The sequence below is a fragment of the Rousettus aegyptiacus genome, unplaced genomic scaffold, assembly GCF_014176215.1.
Source record: "Rousettus aegyptiacus isolate mRouAeg1 unplaced genomic scaffold, mRouAeg1.p scaffold_m13_p_3, whole genome shotgun sequence".
Taxonomy (NCBI): Eukaryota; Metazoa; Chordata; class Mammalia; order Chiroptera; family Pteropodidae; genus Rousettus; species Rousettus aegyptiacus.
The window spans coordinates 160,538,373-160,558,120 of NW_023416306.1; positions in this window are offsets into that span (position 1 = coordinate 160,538,373).

Sequence of the window (19,748 nt, forward strand, 5' to 3'; positions counted from 1 at the left end):
GATACCAAGGAAAGTAAATTATTCAAAGTTAGACAGCCAGTAAGTGACATTCCGTGGTTCAAACCCGGGCTGTCTGAATCCAGAGTCCATACACATAATCACTCCTCTGAACAATGCAGCTTTCTCAGTTCAATAATTTAATTATGGCAGCAGAATTTCTTTGCCTCTAAAATAACAAACAAAATTGTTCTCACTACTTGAATAGAGCTTTTTAACCCCCGGAAGACACATTATATCATTGTCTTTTTCCTAATTCTTTGACCTGCCTTAGGAAAGAAAGTATTTTCTAGAATTTTTTTTTTAAAAAAAACTAAATGTTTAAGTGATAAAAGAGGAAAGAAGGGAAAAAGTTAATCATTGCAATAAGAAGGAGAAGACATTTCAGGGCTAGATTGTACAAGGGGGATGGCAAGCAAGGACATGGGGAACATGGTTGCTGGTCTGTGTCATTCACAGAAGTTTGAAAATGCTTTTTCAGGGTTGCAAATATTATATGTAGAGAGGGTAGGACAAATGGTCCTTGGGGCCACATGGAACAATAGTATCCCATAAGACATGTGGCACCAGACATGCAAGAAGAGACAAGAGAAAGCCCTAACCACTGCAGAGAGAGAAAGTATGAGTAGGAAGACCATTGCTAACACTAAGACCGGCTCTGGAATACACATAGTTGGGTAAAAAAGCAAGACATGTCTTGTTCTGAGGTTGGGCCTGGGTACCTTCTCCTGGTGCCCAAAATGCTATGCTTGCTAACTTAGCATGATTGAGAGGGTTGACAATGCCTCCAGGGAGGAGGTCATGTGGATTGCAGGTGCTCAGTGATTGCACACAAGGGTGATTAAAGCAAGGTGAGTCCCACTCTGCACTGCCTTTGACACGCAAAGGGGCCAAGTTGCCTCCCAAAGAGGAAGACATTTTAAATAGAAAATAATCAAAGAAATTTTAGGAGAAATGCAATAAAAGGGAAAAGAATGCCTTCTGGAAAAGTGGTTCCAGCAGGAAAGGCACCTATAAGCATCACATCCAGGGTGGCCATGGTGGTCCAGCCATTGACTCCACATGCAAGAAGACAAGGGACTAGAGTTCTACCAAAGGAAGGTCAAGGTTGAGAAAGCAAAATTCCTTCCTCTCTCTCACCCTAGCTCATGTAATAAAGGTGCTTATTATTCAATAATCATTAAATACAATTACTAGAACTTTCTGGGTCACTGAGAAATGATTATGGAAAGTAGAAGACTTTGCCACTCAACCTCTGAAACCCTCCCTCTCCTTTTATCAATCAACTGTATGGTTAGCTGGCCCTTGGAATTATTTATGTCCACATCCGGAGTCATCACATCTATCATTTTGAAAGCTAATCACCCTGAGTATGCTTAGAGAATAAGGAAAAACAGATTCTTTACCTTTAAGGTAGGACGAAGCTTTCACCAATGTTTTTAGTTCTATTATATTTTATGTAACATTTTAGATGACAGGTACCCCAAAAAGGGGCTGAAGAGGAGAGAATGAGTCCTCCAAAAGCAGGCAAGCAATCAGTTGAGAATGATTCCAGTACAGCATGAACCCACTCTGTCTCAATACTGTTATTTATAGCAGCACTTGGTTGAAATTCCTGGGCTGCTTCTCTTTCTGCGAAACTGAAAGTGAGAAGTGCCTCAGGGAGAGGGCTCTCGAGCCCCTCAGTGTTGGCGGGGAGATCTGCACAAACAGCTCTGATTAGTGTCAAAACCCCCATCTGGGTACACAGTGTAGATACATCATCTGCTTATCTGTCCAGTCCAGATATGAATGTGTGGAATCTGGTACACATGTGTCAGATTTTCCTCTGGAAAAGGAAGGATAACTTCCATGTATGAATGTGACTCTGTGTGTGTGTGTGTGTGTGTGTGTGTGTGTGTGTGTGTGTGTGTGAGAGAGAGAGAGAGAGAGAGAGAGAGAGAGCACTAACAAAACAAAATTCTAGTCAACTGTCAATTTTATGGACTTTTCATTTTCATCCAAATGATCTTGCTTTTCCTTATTGTATTATCTTGATGAGGGATACCTGTCACCTCTTTAAATATGGTACATCGCTTTTATTGTTTTTCTTGTGATTTCCACTGTTAATTGGAGCCAAATTTGCACATAGATTCTATCCCCACGGAATCCCAACCCATGATTATAAAAACACAATGGGCTTTAGAATCACACACACAAGGGTTCAGATCCTGAGCTTGCTCCATTAATCAATCACTCAGTGACACTGAGCACCGAGTATGTGTTAGGCACTGGTGATGACAGTCTCACTCTCAAGACACTTATGTCGTAATGGGGATAACAGACAACACCTAAGCAAATGCAACCCAAGGTGTCATGTGGAGTCCAGAACTACGAAGACTAGGAAATTAGGGTGAAGGGTGGCCAAGGAGGATTAGATGATAAGATGACACTCGAGCAGACACTGGCAGAAGGCTTGAGCTACAGAACTCTGAGGGAAGGGTGTGTTATGCAGAACAAATGGTAAATGCAGGGGACAGGAATGAGAGTGTCCTGCTGAAAAATGAAAGGCCAATACGGATGAGCAGAACAAGCAAGGAGGAATGCACACAAAATTAGTTCACTCTGGCAAATGACCTTCCTTGAGCTTTAGCATGCAATCAAACATGGGACGTATAATACATATCTTTAGAGGATTATTGTAAGGGCTAGAGCAAAAACGTTTGAGGACCTTATTATGTACCTGGTTCAAAGGAGGTGAACCAGTTATCCTCCAATTTTTAATTCCTTCTCTGTCCATGACCCTATCCTGGCCTTGAGAGCCCACCACTGTAAACCACACATCCCAGGCCCCTTTGTGGGCCTAATCAGAGGCCAGGAAGAAAAAGGATGCGATATAGATTTCTTCCTACTTACTTCTTGCTTTTGTGCTGAAATTCTGTCAGTAGCTGTGTATCCCCAGGAAAACAGACTTGTGATGTTGCGCTTTATAATAATATATATTTGTTTTCATCCTTGTTCCTGGCACAGAACTCCTACAACCTTTGGGATTTCCTAAATGATAAGAGCAATATGGCCCTTTATTTATTTGTAACAAGCCCTTATCAACCACACCTGACTTGACTTTACTGAAATGACCTTATTGAAATGGTGACAACCTAAAGATGGGAGCCGTTGCCTGGAGAACTAACCACGTGATTAGATGGTTGGTACTTTCAGTCCCACTCTCAGCCCTCAGGAAAGGTTGAGAGGCTAGAGGTCAGTCCCCAGTGGCCAATGATTCAATCGATTGTGCCTACTTAATGAAGCCTCCATACACCCCCCAAAAGAATGGGACTGCGAGAACTTCTAGGTTGGTGAACGTGTGCATACTGGGGAGAGTGGTATGTTCTGGAAGAGCATGGAAGCTCCACACCTGGTCCTTGTACTTTGCCCTATTTATCTCTTCCATCTGGCTGTTCCTGAGTTATATCTCTTTATAATAAACCAGTGATCTAGTAAGCAGAATGTTTTTCTGAACATTGTGAATTATTCTAGTAAATTAATCGAACCCGAAGAGGGGATCCTGGGAACCTCCAATTTATAGCCAATCAATAAGAAGCATTGAGGACAACTTGGATTTGCTATTGGCATCTGAAGTGGAGGGACAGAGGCAGTCCTTATAGGACTGATACCATCTCTAGGTAGATATGTGACAACAAAATGCTCGGTCTCTCTTTGACTCCATCTTGTTCAAGCTTGCTTTGTTCTCTCTGTCTTCAGGCTAATAGCTTCTGCCTGGTCTTTCATGTAGACATGCTAATCACTAAAGGAATTCCACCTGTGACTTGAGTTTTACAAAAACAGTCCCTCCCATTTCCCCTTTTCTTCATATAAAAGAAGCCTGAATACCATACTTCAGTAAAATGAATTTGAGGTACCACTAGGACTCCCATCTTCTCAGCTGGCAACTTCTCGATCAATAAATCTTTCCTTACTCCGCACTCTGATGTTATGAGCTTTGTCCTTTCGAAATGTTAGGTACACGGACCTCGGACTAGTAACAGATAGTGTCAGAATTGTGTTCAATTGGAGAATGTGCAGCTGGTGTCCCAGCATTGTTGGTGTGTGGAAACCCACATACCTGATATCAGAAATCAAGTAGAGTTGTAGAGAAGTATTGAGAGTAAAGGAGCCCACAGAATATGCCTTTTTTTTTCCTCCCCTCACATTCGCCCCTTAAAGGAAGTCCTGCCACTGTTCTTGTTCTCTAGGACTATTTCTAACCTTTCTTCTCCATGTCCATTCAATCTTATGGATGGCTAATGCTTTCTGCAGTTGATTGTCTCTGCTTGCAGCACCAAACTGCATTTGTTTTCTTGTTTGTTCATTTGTTCGTTTTTGCTTCTTTAGCTTGGACCATGCCTCTGTAGGTAGTACTGTTACTAAAATTTCTTCATTTGATTTATTTGAATTCTGGTCCCTGCTAGGACCAGACTGATATAGTAGGTCTTCAATAAATATTATTGTTATTGTTGTTTTTATTTATGTTCTTCTCACCAACTCACTCAATTCATATGCAAACTATAATTATATCAGATTGTAACTATTGCAAGAAAGCATAAATCCCCCAGAACATGGTGGAGAAGAGACATTTCCTTTTACTCTTCCAGGTTCCCAAATATTAAGACCCCATATAATAAAAGAGAGGTTTACAGGAGAAAAACAGAAATTTAATAATACATACACCTCCTGTATACATAGGAAATACTCCAGAATAACTTCCAGAAGTGGGAAGTTAGCCCAAATCACCTTAAATATAAACTCCAGAGGAGATCTTTGCCTGCATCTTTAATTCAAGCTGCTCCAGGGTTTCTTTGGCTCGTGGCCACATCATTCAATCTCTTTCTCTGTGGTCACATTGACTTTTCTTCTTCTTTGTCTTCTCTGTGTGTTTCTTATAAGGATGCATGTGATTCCATTTAAGGCTATCCAGATAATCTAGGATAACGTCCTTCTTTCAAAATCTTTAACTTGATCTTTCTTTTTTTCTTAATTTTTTCCTTTTTTATTTATTTATTTTTTTTTTTGCCACATAAAGTAATTCTCACAGGGTTGGAGACTTAGAATGTAGACCTGTCTCTTGGGGAATCATTAACTCATTACACATTTCATCCTTTTGTTTCCCTATTTTTAGCTACTCTAATATTGTACAACCCTTCTCTCATTTTCTAGTGTTTTTCTTTGTGGTTTTCCTTACATTTCAGTTCTTTTTCCCCACCTGAAAATCTAGGAAACAGAATGCCTTTATTCATTTCTTCATTTTCTCGAAATTCGAGTACCTCTAACAATTTAATCCAAGAAAGAGAACTTTCCATTTTTGTCCGAAATAGTTTGGCTCTAGCAATAATAATAAAAAAAAAATTCTCATACATTTTCTGGAATTTTCCTTATGGAAGAAAAAGAGCCTAGAGGAAAATTGGTTCATTTTATCATCTGGAAAGTCATTAATTTACATTATCACCTATAAAAAGCAACATATTTAGCTTATCTTTGACAATATTTAACCCTTATCTTTGGCATGAGCTATATTCATGTAAAGTTCTGGAGATTTATCTATAAAATACAAAGTTTAATAATATATTTCATCATAATAAAGAAGAATTTTATTAAATGTCTGAACTTCTTTAATGAAGTACTTACTTGATAGTCCTTATTTATTTTCAAAAGGAAGAACACAGATAAATTTCAGAGCACTAGCTTAGTGCTTCGCTTTCTGGTGGTTGGTTGACCTTCTTCTTTTTGCTGGTCTGAGTTGGTCCCTAACTGAATTGACTTTTAATTTTATGTGTGGAATAGGTAGATATAATTATTGCCATTTTAAAATAGTGGCATAGGAGTGAAATAACTTTCCTAGGGCTGCCACATCTGTAGCATTTATTCTGCCACTAAGAAGGCAAAGGAATTAGTTCGGCTATCAACCTTTTCGGATCTGTCCCCCTTTTAGTTAAACAAAGGAGAGACTAGAAATTACCCATCTTTCTCTGAAATGGAAAGCTTTTATTTCATTTTGACCTCAACTTGAATGCTGTTTTTCATCTTGATAAATGATCCTTTCATTGATAAATATGCTTTCGTAAAAGTTTAAAATATTAGATTGTACTGATGTTGACATTTTAAAAGTAACCTAAAAAAATACTATCTTTAGGCCAGCATTTGTAAATTACTCTAGCTCTTCCTCAAGAATTCAAAGGAGACCAAGATTGTTTGTTTTTTTCTTTTTTGGGTTCATTTTGATTCCCCACTGTGCACAGTAGGGGTAAAGAGGCACCATTAAAAAAAAAAAAGGGAAGAGAAAATAAACCAGATGATCAATCAGATGACTGAAAGTTTTTTGTGTTTTGTTTTGTTTTCTTTAACTCAGAAATCCAGGTGCTAATTATTCTGCCAGCCTTCCTATAGGTTGCACAGAGATAATAGGTGACCAAAGCTTAATATAGAGAATTAAAAAAAAAAAAAAATACCCATGTGGAAGTTTTAAGCTGCCATCATTTTAAAAATATTTTTAACACATCATTCTTTACAACTCTTTTTGAATATGTCCTCAATTTTCCCATTTCCGTTTTGTCTGTTCATCTATTTCTGATACCACCTGTTTTCAGAACTGTCTGCTGCTTCACCAGAACTTCAAAATTTTGTTCCTTGTGTACATTTTTAAAATAACAGCTCCACTAATGCTGAGCCTTTTTAGCCAGACTACGGTAGTCTCCTGGGTTTAAAGCACTGTCACAGTCATTTTCCTGTAGGAAATAGGTTTAAAACAGAGAAATTTTGAGGTCTAAAATTGATTTGGCTTTTGCTACAGATGTGGCAGCCCTAGGAAAGTTATTTCACTCCTATGCCACTATTTTAAAATGGCAATAATTATATCTACCTATTCCACACATAAAATTAAAAGTCAATTCAGTTAAGGACCAATTCATACCAGGAAAAAATGTAGATGGAGAGAGGGTGACAACTTATTTTAAACTGTTATCATACTCGGCCCACTGAGACCAACAGACTCTCTCCCTATTGGTGTCAACAGAGATACAGGCAGGGACACCTGATCTCTAAACTGTAGCTAGAATATCCCACGGAGTCTGATCTCCAACTCATGAGAGGTAAGCTTAATTCTTGAGCTTTACTGTGCTTGTTGAAGCTGATCATTGTTCATTTTGACGTGGCTGGCAAAATATTTCCAGAGTCAGGGAAAAGATTTTAATTCCTGAGTTGAGCTTGTAGAAAATATAATGTTTATTATAGGGCATGATTTTTGTGTCACACTTCTAATGTCTTAAGTTTTCCATAGTGAATTATTGGCTTTGCTTATTTGTTTTTTCTCTCAGAGGTGGACTCCTGTCTAGCTACAGTACCAAGGGAAGTGTTCAAAATACAGTAGGCCATCAAAAAAACAAATTTATTTTTCACGCATCACTTAATGATTGCATATCTACTATGTGACAATTCTTTCCTGGATACTGGGATGCAGTAGTAAAACAGAATAAAGACCAAAATCCCTGCCTTTGTGGGGTTTATATTCCCTTTAGCACAAATGTGGGAGGAGACATCAAAGTCTACTTTTGTTTGCCTGACATCATGACTTGATTGTTCCAATTCTTCCTTAGTAACCTTAGCCAGGTTACTTACCTATCTTGTGCCTTAGTGCATTATCTATAAAATAGGATCATAATACTTCTTACCTTATTGTCTGTGGTAAAGATAAATAAATTAATCCAGTATTTAGAATATTGCTTGACACATAGTTAATGCTCCGTATTACCCATTAAAATTGTTTATTTTATTTAAAAATCATTATACATCTGTTTTCCTCATGTTACTGATAAGGTTTACTGTCTTCCTACCTGTTGTGTGTACATGTTGTGCCAAATATTATAAAGTTTGCCAAGAAACCAATACAGACTACAAATTAAATTTGTTATGGATATATAATGCCCTTGGTCTCATAAAGTTTACATTCTAATGGAAAAAAAAAAACAGACAGTAAACAAATAGATATATGTCAAGGGGTAGCACTCTGAAGAAAAATAAATTAGGTTAAGAGACAATGAAGTTCTTATTTTAGATGGAGTAGTCAAAAAGGCATCTCCCATTAGATAAGGTTTAAGCAGAGACCAGGAAAAAAATGAGGGAATAAAGTCATGTTTACATTTGGGAGTGTAACAGTCTGGGAAAACGGAATGATAAATTCAATGTCCCCATGGGCACAAAAGAACTGAGACTGTTGAACAACACTAAGAAGTCTATTTTTTTCAAAGAGGCAGATGTCTATTTGTTCTCAGGAGAAAAAGAAAGTCCATTTTCCCCTCTGTAGGACAATTTTAGGAGGAAGTTAATTTTTAAAAAGTCTTTGCATGCTAAGACTAGTTTATTGCTATACCAGTGACTGTATCATAAGTGCATTTTAATTATTGCTAAAGTATTGTTGAAATAACAATGGGCCCAAAATGGAGTCACTTATGCTAAATCCCACATCACCAAATCAAGACTAATTTAATTACAGTTTCGCCTCTTCCAGAAATGGACTCTTCAACCAGTCAATCAGGAATTGTCTGGTCTGCACTAGTTAGATCATGTGTCTGAAGACCTGTGACATCTCCAAAAAAAGGTAATTTTGCAATAACCATTCTGCTTTTTTTTTCACTTTGTATATAGTTCATTGAAGTTTCTTTCTATCTGCTAGATTAGATGCTGCTCTAACCGTGCAGATTTTTACTTCTTTAAAATGATTTTTTTTCTCTTCTCTTTCTCCTTGATTCAAAATGGCCTTGGGCTCACTTACTTCTTTTCTTTCCTTATCTTTCTGCATATTGTATTCCCACTCTCTTAATCATTAAGCGATTACGTCAGCATCAAACAGTCTTAGGAACAAAGCCTCAGGTCTGTTGACCACAAAAACAGAGTTTTAGTCAAACTGAAGATAACATCTTGCAGATCCACACACATGAAGGCAGAATGACCTTACCAGCATCTTCTCGAAACCAGACAGAACGTCGCCCTGACCAATGTCAGGGCCTGATGCAATGATCAAATGCCTTCTCCCCTAGTCCTGATCAATCAGTACAGCCTATGACTACCTTAGCCACTAATGAGATTTCCTCTATACCACCTAACCCCTAGAGGCCATCAGGGAGCCAGGTCTTTAAACTCTAGCTCATTTGTGTCTCTGGGCTTGGTGCCATTTTCTTAAATAAACCTCTACTTTCTTTGTTGCAAACTCCTGTCCCTATCTCTTTCGGCTTTGACACGAGCAGGCAAAATGAACCCCTTGAATTCGATAACACTGCACAGTTTGAATCAATTTTTGCTCAAAGAAACTCTTAAAAATTTTAATATGCCTAGGTTTATCTTTTAATAGTATAATTGTCCAAAATCGTGACCCCACCCCCTCCAAGTATAAAATGAACCGTGGATCCTTGTTAAGGTTCTATTCAACTTTTTCATTAATAAGGCAAGCTGTAAGATATTTAGATTAGTTTAAAGAATATTTGTGGATCTAGGTATTTATGATTAGTTTAATAAAGGAAAGTTAAGATAAGGTTACTAGATTAGATATTGTCCTATAGAACGATAAACCATAATTTTGCTGTTACCTTTTAACCAGACAAAAGCTTTTTATATCACTAATGAATAAAAATTTGCATGCTAATACATAAATTCATTAAATTAAGACTTTTGATCAATAGTAAACAGGGTTCCTTGCTAGGTTCCTCCTTGTTTACACTTGGTTCATATTAATTTATAGTTATCTACAATCATAGCCCCCTTCCTGGGGCTGGTCCTCTATGTAAATTCTTTTAAGCAGGTAGAAGGAAGTCAAAGGTTTATTTGAGTCTTTTGAGGCTTTAAAATAGTCAGCTTAAAATAGTCAATTATAAAAAGAAAAAAAATGTATATTTTGGAGTGGCAAACTCTGTTTCCCCTCAATTGTTACTCTTTGAAATTTAGACAAATTAATTCAAGTTGTACTCTCCCCTCAAAAATCCCTTTTGTTCCAATAGTCTCTTTTATTTTGTTTAAACAAATTTGAGTTGGAATTTGTTTGTTTGTTTGTTTGTTTTGCTACAAGTACGGTTCTCACTGGTAGTAAATCAGAGCTCAGGGAAACAGCTATCCGAGTTCATTGTGTCCTGGTATTTGACCCAGTTTAAGAAATTGTTCTTATTAGACACAATTTACTTCTTATTTTAAAGACATTACTTTGCCCAGTAGTTCTTAATGCATAGGGCTAATTAAGTCCACAGACACAATCATTCATACCTGGAGATGCAGATTCTCTCTAGAGAATGTACATAGGAATTCTGTGCTTCTAATTATTGATTGTCAGTGGCCCGTTTCCTCCTGTGTAAGGGAGGTGGAAGGAAAGTAGGTGAGTTAAGCTTCTGTGTCTTGATTTTTGAATTACAACAGAATTTTTCCCTTGTCTTGTAACATCTGCATTTCTGTTGCTTCCTGAACTTTAATGCAAGCACAAGAATAAAGAGAATTTCCCAGCTTTTAGTTATAAGGGGTTGGTGGAGGTTACAGTGTTCAGTGTCTTTTATCATATTACTGAGAACATTTCCTTCTTCCCGGTCTCCCTTACTTTTTCAGATGCCTGTTTGCTAGCTCATCATCCAGATTATCAGTGAGATGAGACTCGTAAGGATATACTTACTTTCTCATGACAAAGGGTGGGGGGTAGCTTTACACTATTAAAAATGAGGGTAAACTTTAACAATTACTCAAAACGAATTGAGATACAAGTTTATTCATCTCTACCCTCCACAAAGACTTGGAAGCTTCTGTAAATTACCTAAATAGAGTGTAATAATTAGCTTAAACCGCACCATAAATTCCAGAACAAGAGTAAATCAAACTCTTGTCTGTAGACACGGTTACTCCGATGAATGATGCCTAGATTCGTTCGCTCCAGCAAAAGCACTGCTCCTGAGGCACCATTATAAGCCAGGCCTTATTCCTTTGACCAGGCTGCTCTGTGAAGTCATTTGCAATCCATTTTCTTTTAATTGGAAACAAATTAGTACTGTCTGGAGAGAACAATATGAACATTGAACCATGATCTTTTTTGGTGGGGTGCACACCACAAACAGTAAGCACGATTTTTTCTAATGTGCCTTTTTTTAGCTACAACTTTCGAGCCTCCTATTATTTCATGTGGCCTCTTGGGTTCCACTATAAGCAAGCCATTAATGCTAATGTGGAAATCTTGCAATGTTTGGAATAAATTAAGCACATGCTGTACCCTAATTATTTTACAGGTATTACAGCCTTGCTGGCTAGGTTGTGAGCAGGAAGCTAACTGGAAACTTTTTAAATCATCTGGTAGACATTATGCTGAAAGGGTCTCTGTCTGCGCCCATTGCTTAAACTCTGTTTAGTAAACAGCCTGCACACAGCTAACTGCTCTGACTTCTCTTTGAAATGAGTATATAAATAAAAGGCCACCACTGCTGTGTGTATTTCCATTTATGAAGCTTATAACCACAGGGTTGGGCTATCATTAAATGTGTGTGTTGTGGAAGCGAGGGTGCTGAGGATAAATGTCAATTAGTGCCCATGGGACAGAAGATGAGTCAACTACCTACTGTCTTTGAGAACATGATAATCACTTAATAGGGAGTTTCTAACACAAAAGTTATTTTTAAAAGGAAGTTGAGGTTATGCAAGAGATCAAAGCTTTTCTTTTCATAAAGCTGAACTTTTTAGGGGTGGCCCTCAGACATGTGACATCAGAATTACCCAAAGTCCTTGTTAAATACTGAGATTCCTAAATTTAATCCTACCCTTGACCTTCTGAATCAGAATTATTGCATGTCAGACCCCGGATTCTGTATTCTTAAGCACCCCTGGGTGACTCTTATTTACATTAATCTTAAGAATCACTAGGAGATGTCTTTTTTTTTCTTTCTTTTTTTCATCCTGTTGTCCCTATACTCCATACACACTATTCTGGGTCTTACTTTATCTCCCAGACTTGCTCCTGGGAAAAAGAGGTGACTGTATAGTCATGTTTGAGGCACATGTTTTCTTTTAATAGGAATGATGGTTAAGACAGTTACATCTATTAAACTAGCAATGATCAAAGCCAAGTTGGCGAATCATTTATAAAGGATTAAAGGATTAAAAGACTAATCTCACTTACCAGATAGTAGTCAGATAGTTCTACCCAGTAGTCTGAGTGAATTAACACCTTTTAGGGGAATGGAATACAGTAGTAATAATACTTGTAATTCTTATAAATGCTATTTGACAGCTTACTTTGGCAGATATATCAGAATTCTGAAAGTGCTTTTATTTGAGTCAGTCTGTAGCATTCCTCGGCTTATGGCCAAGGCTTTGGGAATGAACCATTATAATTTGCCCCGAGCAGAAGAGTGCCATGACCCTAGGTAACATGCCACACACCAGATATTGGTTTCTGTCTACAGAAGCTGTACACTGCTAGCCAACTATCGCTACCTCTAAGATCTGAATATTCTAGAAAACTTCATTTCTTTTTGTTTTGACCCCATTTTTATTGTGTGTCACATCATCATTATTATAGGTGTAACATTTGCTCAGTAAAACTTATTTTGTCTATTAAATTTCCCAAAAAGCTCACATTTTGAGAGATTTCACGTAAAGAGTAATGTTTTTGCTTTATTTTAAAGTTAATCATGTAAAAAAAAGTTCTTCATTTACTACAGTAATATGAAACTATTTCACAATCATCACCTAGGATACATTTCTAAAAGATTCCACATAGTTTGCATTATCTTACATTATATTTGTGGCCGAAAAAAGTTCTATGGAAAGTACCCTCACAGGGTCATCTGATTATAAATTCCTAACTGGGCAGGTCATGGTGGGTAGTCATGTCCCAGGCACATAACTTTTTAGTAAAAGATTTATCTTTGCCTTAAGCAAGCCCTGTCCATAGTTTCTGTGCATCTAGGTTAACACACTTTTGAAATAAATCATAACTACCCTCAGGAGAGTTCATAGTTTTGTTGACTACTCTGAATCCAGTCCCCACCTTGCTTCTCTCCACCTCTATGCAGTCTTCCTATGTTCCCTCCTTAAAGTCAAATGCATGAAAGAATCTGCAAAACTTATTCTCTGGAGCATTTGAGGTCTTGCTCCCCAAAATATGTCATCAGTTTGGCTAAAAACAAAACAAAACAAAACAAACAAAAAAACTCTTATAAAACTTATCTACAGGTTCAAACATTTCTTCTGTCCAAATGTTTGTTACTTAAGCAGGGAAGCTTTTGTGATTTTTAAACAACACTTTTTTTTTTTCTATCGTATTTTCAGATACCTAATTGACTATTTATTCTGGAATATTAGTTGAAACTAAATCGAATTTGGTGATATTGATTCAAATTTAGGTTTTAAATACTTGGAAATTTAATGTGATACAGTAAGTTTAAGAATCTACATAAACTATCAAAGTCTATGATTTAAGAGGTTAACAAAAGACTTATTCAATCAGCATAAGTTTTAATAAAGCAAGAGAAAACCAGACATAACCAGTTTCTTTCAGAGGGTGGGGCAAGAAGTTTTGCTTAATGGATCTTAACTGCTTTTGTAGAACAGTTACTAAGAGAAAACCTTTTGTGAATGATAAGAATGCTTCCATTTTTGTTTTCTACAAATAGAGGTGTGTGGACTCCTGTTTGCTGAGCTTAACTTTGGAACTCCTTGAAGATCATTGGAAAATCTCTGTTCCTCACTAGTGTTTTATATAAACCATGCCAATCATTTCTAAATAAATAGCACCAATCATCACAGAAATTATAAACATGTACCATGAATTCTCTTATTCTTACCTGAACCTAATCCCTTAATTAATGAACGCTATGTGTGTATAGGATAGAGACTCAAATAAGTGCTATCTTGTTATTGCTATGAATTGAGCCCCAAAGATAATAGTCAGGATTCAAGAAGTTTCATGTCTTTTTGATAATATAAAATGAAGTATTTGGATGATGAGATTTTATATACATTTATGTATTATGTAAATAAGATAATCCTAAAAAGTAGTTTTGTTATTTATTGTTGACAGAAATCCACATTAAAATAAAGCATCTATTGGGGAAACAGATCCTCATTATTAACAGTTGTTGAAAATATGAAGCAGAAGGACCACATTAAAAAAAAAAAAAAACAAGGAGAATGGTAGAGAGTGCTATTTATACTTATTGCCACTGAACCGACTTTGCCATGTGAAACAGTGATCTTAAAAATGACTCTCAAAAGAAATGACATACTAAATTTTTATAAAGCAACATGGTCTTACAATTATAAAAGTGGACAGAACTGTCTTTTTAATAAAGAGTTTTCCCTTGGTGCACTGTTTCCAATTCAAAAAGAAGAAGGTCAACCAACCACCAGAAAGCGAAGCACTAAGCTAGTGCTCTGAAATTTATCTGTGTTCTTCCTGTGTCATGATCCCTCTTTACTTGAGGGAGCTCGAGGCTCTAAATTTCCCAACCCCTGCTTCATCAGCCTGGAGAAGAGCTGGCTCTCTTAACATCAAATGCCAGGTTTTCAAATACTGTCTGTTTTCCTTCCCACCAGTCCAGTAAGTGCCATCTTGTTGAGTCATATGCTCTCTAGAAGACAACTAAGACTCACAAAAGAGCCTCCCTTTTCCTTAGCGATGATACATCTTACTTCCCTCCTCTAAGCCAGTTCCAGTTCACAGGCAGAAACTGGTAGACCCAGGCTTGCACAGCCACACACACCCCTAAGTCACAAAAGTCTTTTCTTTCTGATCTTTGCTTTCTTGACTCTCAGTTTATTGTTGCTGTCAAAAGAAGATAAGCATGTGTTTGTCAAGACTGCTTCCTGAAAAAGATCCCATTTCAGACTCATTAAATAAATCATGACTTAGAAAAAATGTAAGACAGAGATTATTTTTGTTTCCCCTTCCTCCAGAAAGGGTTTTCATTAGTAGAGCAGTTAATAAAGCTGCTTTGGTCAAGGTGGTATGTGATTTTATATATGTATATCTTATGTGATTTATATGATAAAGCCACTTCTATATTACATTTCCTCTGGGTGTCCAAACTTCTCATGGTCACTGAATCACAGTACGACCTCCTAACAAGTCTGAAGTTTAATTAGAAACATGACTGATTCCTTACAAGTTCTGAGGTCCAGTGCTTTTCTTTTATATCTGGGAGACTTCAGCCAGTTGCCACTATTTTTGAAGCATTTTGATTATTGGTACATAGGTCCGAATTCAACAACAATGAAAATTTAAGAATGTCTATGTTGCCAGAAATTTACTAGCCGATGAGAGAAGAAAAGTGATATAAAAGATTTAATAATTGACCTTAAGAATATTAATATTAAATAAACTATTTAAATATTTAAGGGATATATAATGAGGTTTTTCCTCTAAATGCAATAGAATTCTGGAGACTTGATAAATCTGGTTGGGATTTACAAAGTCTGGGATTAAACTGAATTTTGAGATATTAGGATTTGAATGCATGAAATCATGGAGGACAGAAAATAGGATACGAGCCAAAGCCTAAATAAATGAAGCATATGTTGGAGGAAGCATCACCCACATATGTTGAAGTTCGACTGCCTGCAAAGTTAGCATGAGAAAGACGGAGGAACCAGTTTAAACAGGCATTATTAGTCTAGTTCATGATGACTTTAAAAGCCACACAAAGTGCCTTAGATCATGCCCCTCTGGCAGTTGGGTCCTACAGGAAGCAGATGCCAACACAGAAAAGTTCAGAAAATGTGTTAAAAGCAATGCCTCTGAAAGATAAAAGGGGAGTGAGAACGGGAGATGGCGAGAAGACTGTCTGACTACTGCAGGTTTGATACCTGTGAAAAAAAAGAGGAGGAAGGAAGAAGCATTGGTTAGAAAGAGCCTCTGACTACAACAGAGCAACTCTGAGAAAGTCCCAGCCAGCCCAATGGATCTCTGGCACAAGGATTGCCCCGGAGGAGTCTGGAAGGAGTTAGGCAGAAATGGCCAGACCCAGTGCTGCCACCATGCACAAATTTGCTTGAAAGATTTTTGGAGTCGTATCCTCAAATTTTTCAAACTAGATGTTAAAGCTTCAGGGTTTTCTGACATAAACCATGCACAACTATCACAATAATTACCCATGTGCTTTTTCAGTGTGTATTTGATCTGAAAATCTCATTAGATAAGGTGATTTTCAGCATCATCTGGTCTTTAAGTGGTTAGATTTAGGCTTAATTCAATAGCTTTGTTCAAAGGCTTAAATACTATTTATTTTAATAGACTCACCAATAAAAACTAACATAGCAAAAATAAAGCCAGTGTAATGACACACTTGAAATAAAACTCAGGATTGAAATCCAGAACCATTGGAGTGAGAGTGGTGGAATGAGGGTAGTGAAAAAATGAACTAAATAATTAGAGTAAGCAAAATGTTGGTATTAATCTGTGTGAAGGTCCATTTTTTCATGGTAGCAACTAAAATAACTTTCTTTCCATCACTGTTAGTAAAACTATATTTCCCAGGGTAGTTAATAGAAATTCAGTTATCATGATAGAGTTTGAATTTGTAGGCATTTCCTTTTGTTGCTACTAATAAACTGAGATGTTAATTTATGTACTTTAATATTTTAAGCTTATGCATGAGATGATATAAAATTTTCTGCAATTGGACATCTGAGAGGAGGTATAATTTAGAGTAAATCTAATCAGAGGACAGTTTAATAGATTGGCTGGTGGATGCTGATGTAGCTACAGATACAGTTATAGTCATATATATATACATATATGCATCCAATTGGCAAATATTAAAATTAAGTTAATACCCATTCTGGGCAAATATGTCTTAGAAATATGGACATGAAATTAGTGGGTCCACAATGTCTGATCTCAAAGTGTACCAGAAACATATCTTTAAGGAAAATAAAATATCAAAGAAAGAAGAAAAAAAAAAGATTGGCTGGCTTTACAGTGCTGGGAGCTGAGATTATGCTGCTAATGGCAAATGACATGCTGTGTATTTGTCACACCCCTTTGCTTAGGGCCCTGGCCCACCTACCGTGTCCTACCCTGGGAAGAGGCAGTAGTTATTCATCATTTCCTTAATTAGTTGATAATTGGGAAAGCCATAGGACAGATACATTGTATCACTACAGGAGCAGATAGCAGAGACTCCAGATAAAAATGGCGACTGAAAATCTGACCACTTTCCTTTTTCTTCATCAGGATCTGTCTTTTAAAACTTCATTCATTTGATTCTTTTATATTTGGATGTAATATCCTGGTAATGCTAATGAGTAAGCAAAAATTAGAGCTCAGCCTTTTCTTAGCCAAACCTTTCCTTAATAAAAGTAGCCTATTTGTCCTTCAAGTCATCACTATCATAACCAAGCCATCATCATCAACATTGCCATCACTATGATTTACAGACTACTTACTATTGTGCTAGGAGCTGTTCTTAAAGTTAGCTGAAGTCCGAATGATTTATGTGGACAAGAAGTAGACGTTGAAGTGTAAAGACCATCTTCCAGCAAACTAAGTAAGAGACAGGCTCAGGGACATGCTCCCTAAGTTCAGATCCTCTTACTATCTGTTAACATTAGGAAATTACTTAACTTCTCAGAGACTCAAGTTTCTCAGCTATATGATGGAAGAAGTGATAGCACCTACATCCTAGGTTTAATGTGAGGTTAAAAGAAGAATTAAATATCCAGAGTGTTTCACCCATAGTAAGAGCTTAATAAGTACTTAGATAATTTTTATTATTATTATGGGCAGGAATAACATTTTATTTATTTTTTTGTGTGTCACTAAAACACAACAGATTTCTTATAAGGGATGCTCAACACTTTTAAATGGAAGGAAAAAGTGATGTGTAAATGCTCTGTGGCCATTAGTTGATTAGTATGATTGGATGACTCTATGGTCTTCCAAAGATGTCTAGACCCTAATTTGTGGAACTTGCGAATATGTCACCTTACATGGTAAAAGAGACTTTGTAGATATGATTAGGTTAAGAAACTTGTGATGACATCATCTTGGATTTTTTAGGTGGATTCAATATATTCACAAGGGTTGTATATAAGAGTAATGCAGGTTGAGCACAGAAGAGATATGATGACAGAATCAGAGGATGGAGTAATAAGCTTTGGAGATGGGCCAAAAATCAAGAAATGTGGGCAATCTCTAGAAGCTGGAAAAAAAAAAAAAAACAAAGAAATTAATTCTCCTTTGGGATTTCCAGAAAGAATATAGTCCTGACCAAATCTTGGTTTTAGGAGTTGTGATCTCCAGATCACAATAATCGTAGGATACTAATTTTGCATTGTTTTAAGCCATGAAGTTTGTAGTAATTTGTTACACCAGAAATAGGAAATTAATACAATTAGATTTTAGGCATCATGTGAAGCCAAAAAGTTGTTAAACACTGCTCACCTAAACTCTGTAGGTAATATTAGTCCTCTCATGCATCTTCTGGCCCACTTCCCTGAAATTAGAGCTGCTCATGAAAATATTTTAATTTAATCACTATTTTGAGTCCGGGGAAATAATGTGTGTTGTTGCATCTTGTATTTTCGATAGATGTTTATATTCACATGGATTTATTTCTTTAACTATTCATAATGATATTTAAATTTACATCTTTATAGTCTTCAAAAGGGGCATTCATTTTGAGAAAAAAGGTGCTAGGATAACCATGGATGTTGTTGGGTGATTCTTCAGAAACTGGGTTGACAGGAGAACATCAAGGAAAGAGATCGTCTGTGAATGACAAAAGCAAATTTATGGGAGAACCTCATTCAGCTGGTAACAGCGTCTGCTTATGAGCAAGTTATAATTTGCAGATATTGGATAGCTGGGTTCCATCCTTCTTCCAAGGTGTGTTGGGAACTGGCATGAGCCTGGTTGGCAGGATGCCTAACTAAATTGAAAGTGTTACTTCAAAAGCATCCCTTAAGGAAGTTTTGTAGGGATACATCTTATCTCTAGGTGTGTCTTTAAAATAAATTGCTGAAGAGACTTAAATGATTCGTTTCAGCATGGACCCCATGCACATCAGACCTCTGTTTGACTCCGAGTATCTCTCATTGCAGACGGAAATAGTCCCTAGGACCAAACACAGTATTACAAAGGTCATCTGTGTTCCCTTGTAAACTCAGCGGAAGAAGAACTCTGTCATTTACTTGAGTTGGGACCTACTTGCCTATAGCCGAGTGAAATTAAAACTATAAAAACTGAGCTTTTGAGAGAAGACCTATCATACACACTCAGACCAAGACTGAGTTGGTCACACGGTCTATTTAATAAAGGAATAGAACAGCTTGAAGCCCCTGAATCGAGTACTATATTTGGCAAACAGTGAACATAGTGGATAAAGTGACTAGTTTCAGTCAGGGAGCTAGATTTGAGTGTCAGCTTTGTGCTATGAAACAAGTTATTTAACTTATCTATGCCTCAGTTTTCTCATCTGCAAGATGGGAATTACAGTGATTATCCCTTGGGTTTATTGGGAGGAGTAAAAAGCAAGGATGGGTATAAAGCACAGAGTCTAGTGCAGAGTAAGAAGTAAGGAAATGGCAGCTAGCGTTAGCATCTGCAAACGTGTCTACAGGGTTCTGCAAGGAGCTGCAGCCATGCTCTGCTCTCAGGGTCTAGTCTCTTGGCTCCCACCATTCTGCTTTGATCCCGCTTTAGTGCTTAGAACTGTGTGGGAAAGCTCCAGCCCTACTTCCTTTACTACTATTTTACAAAAGCT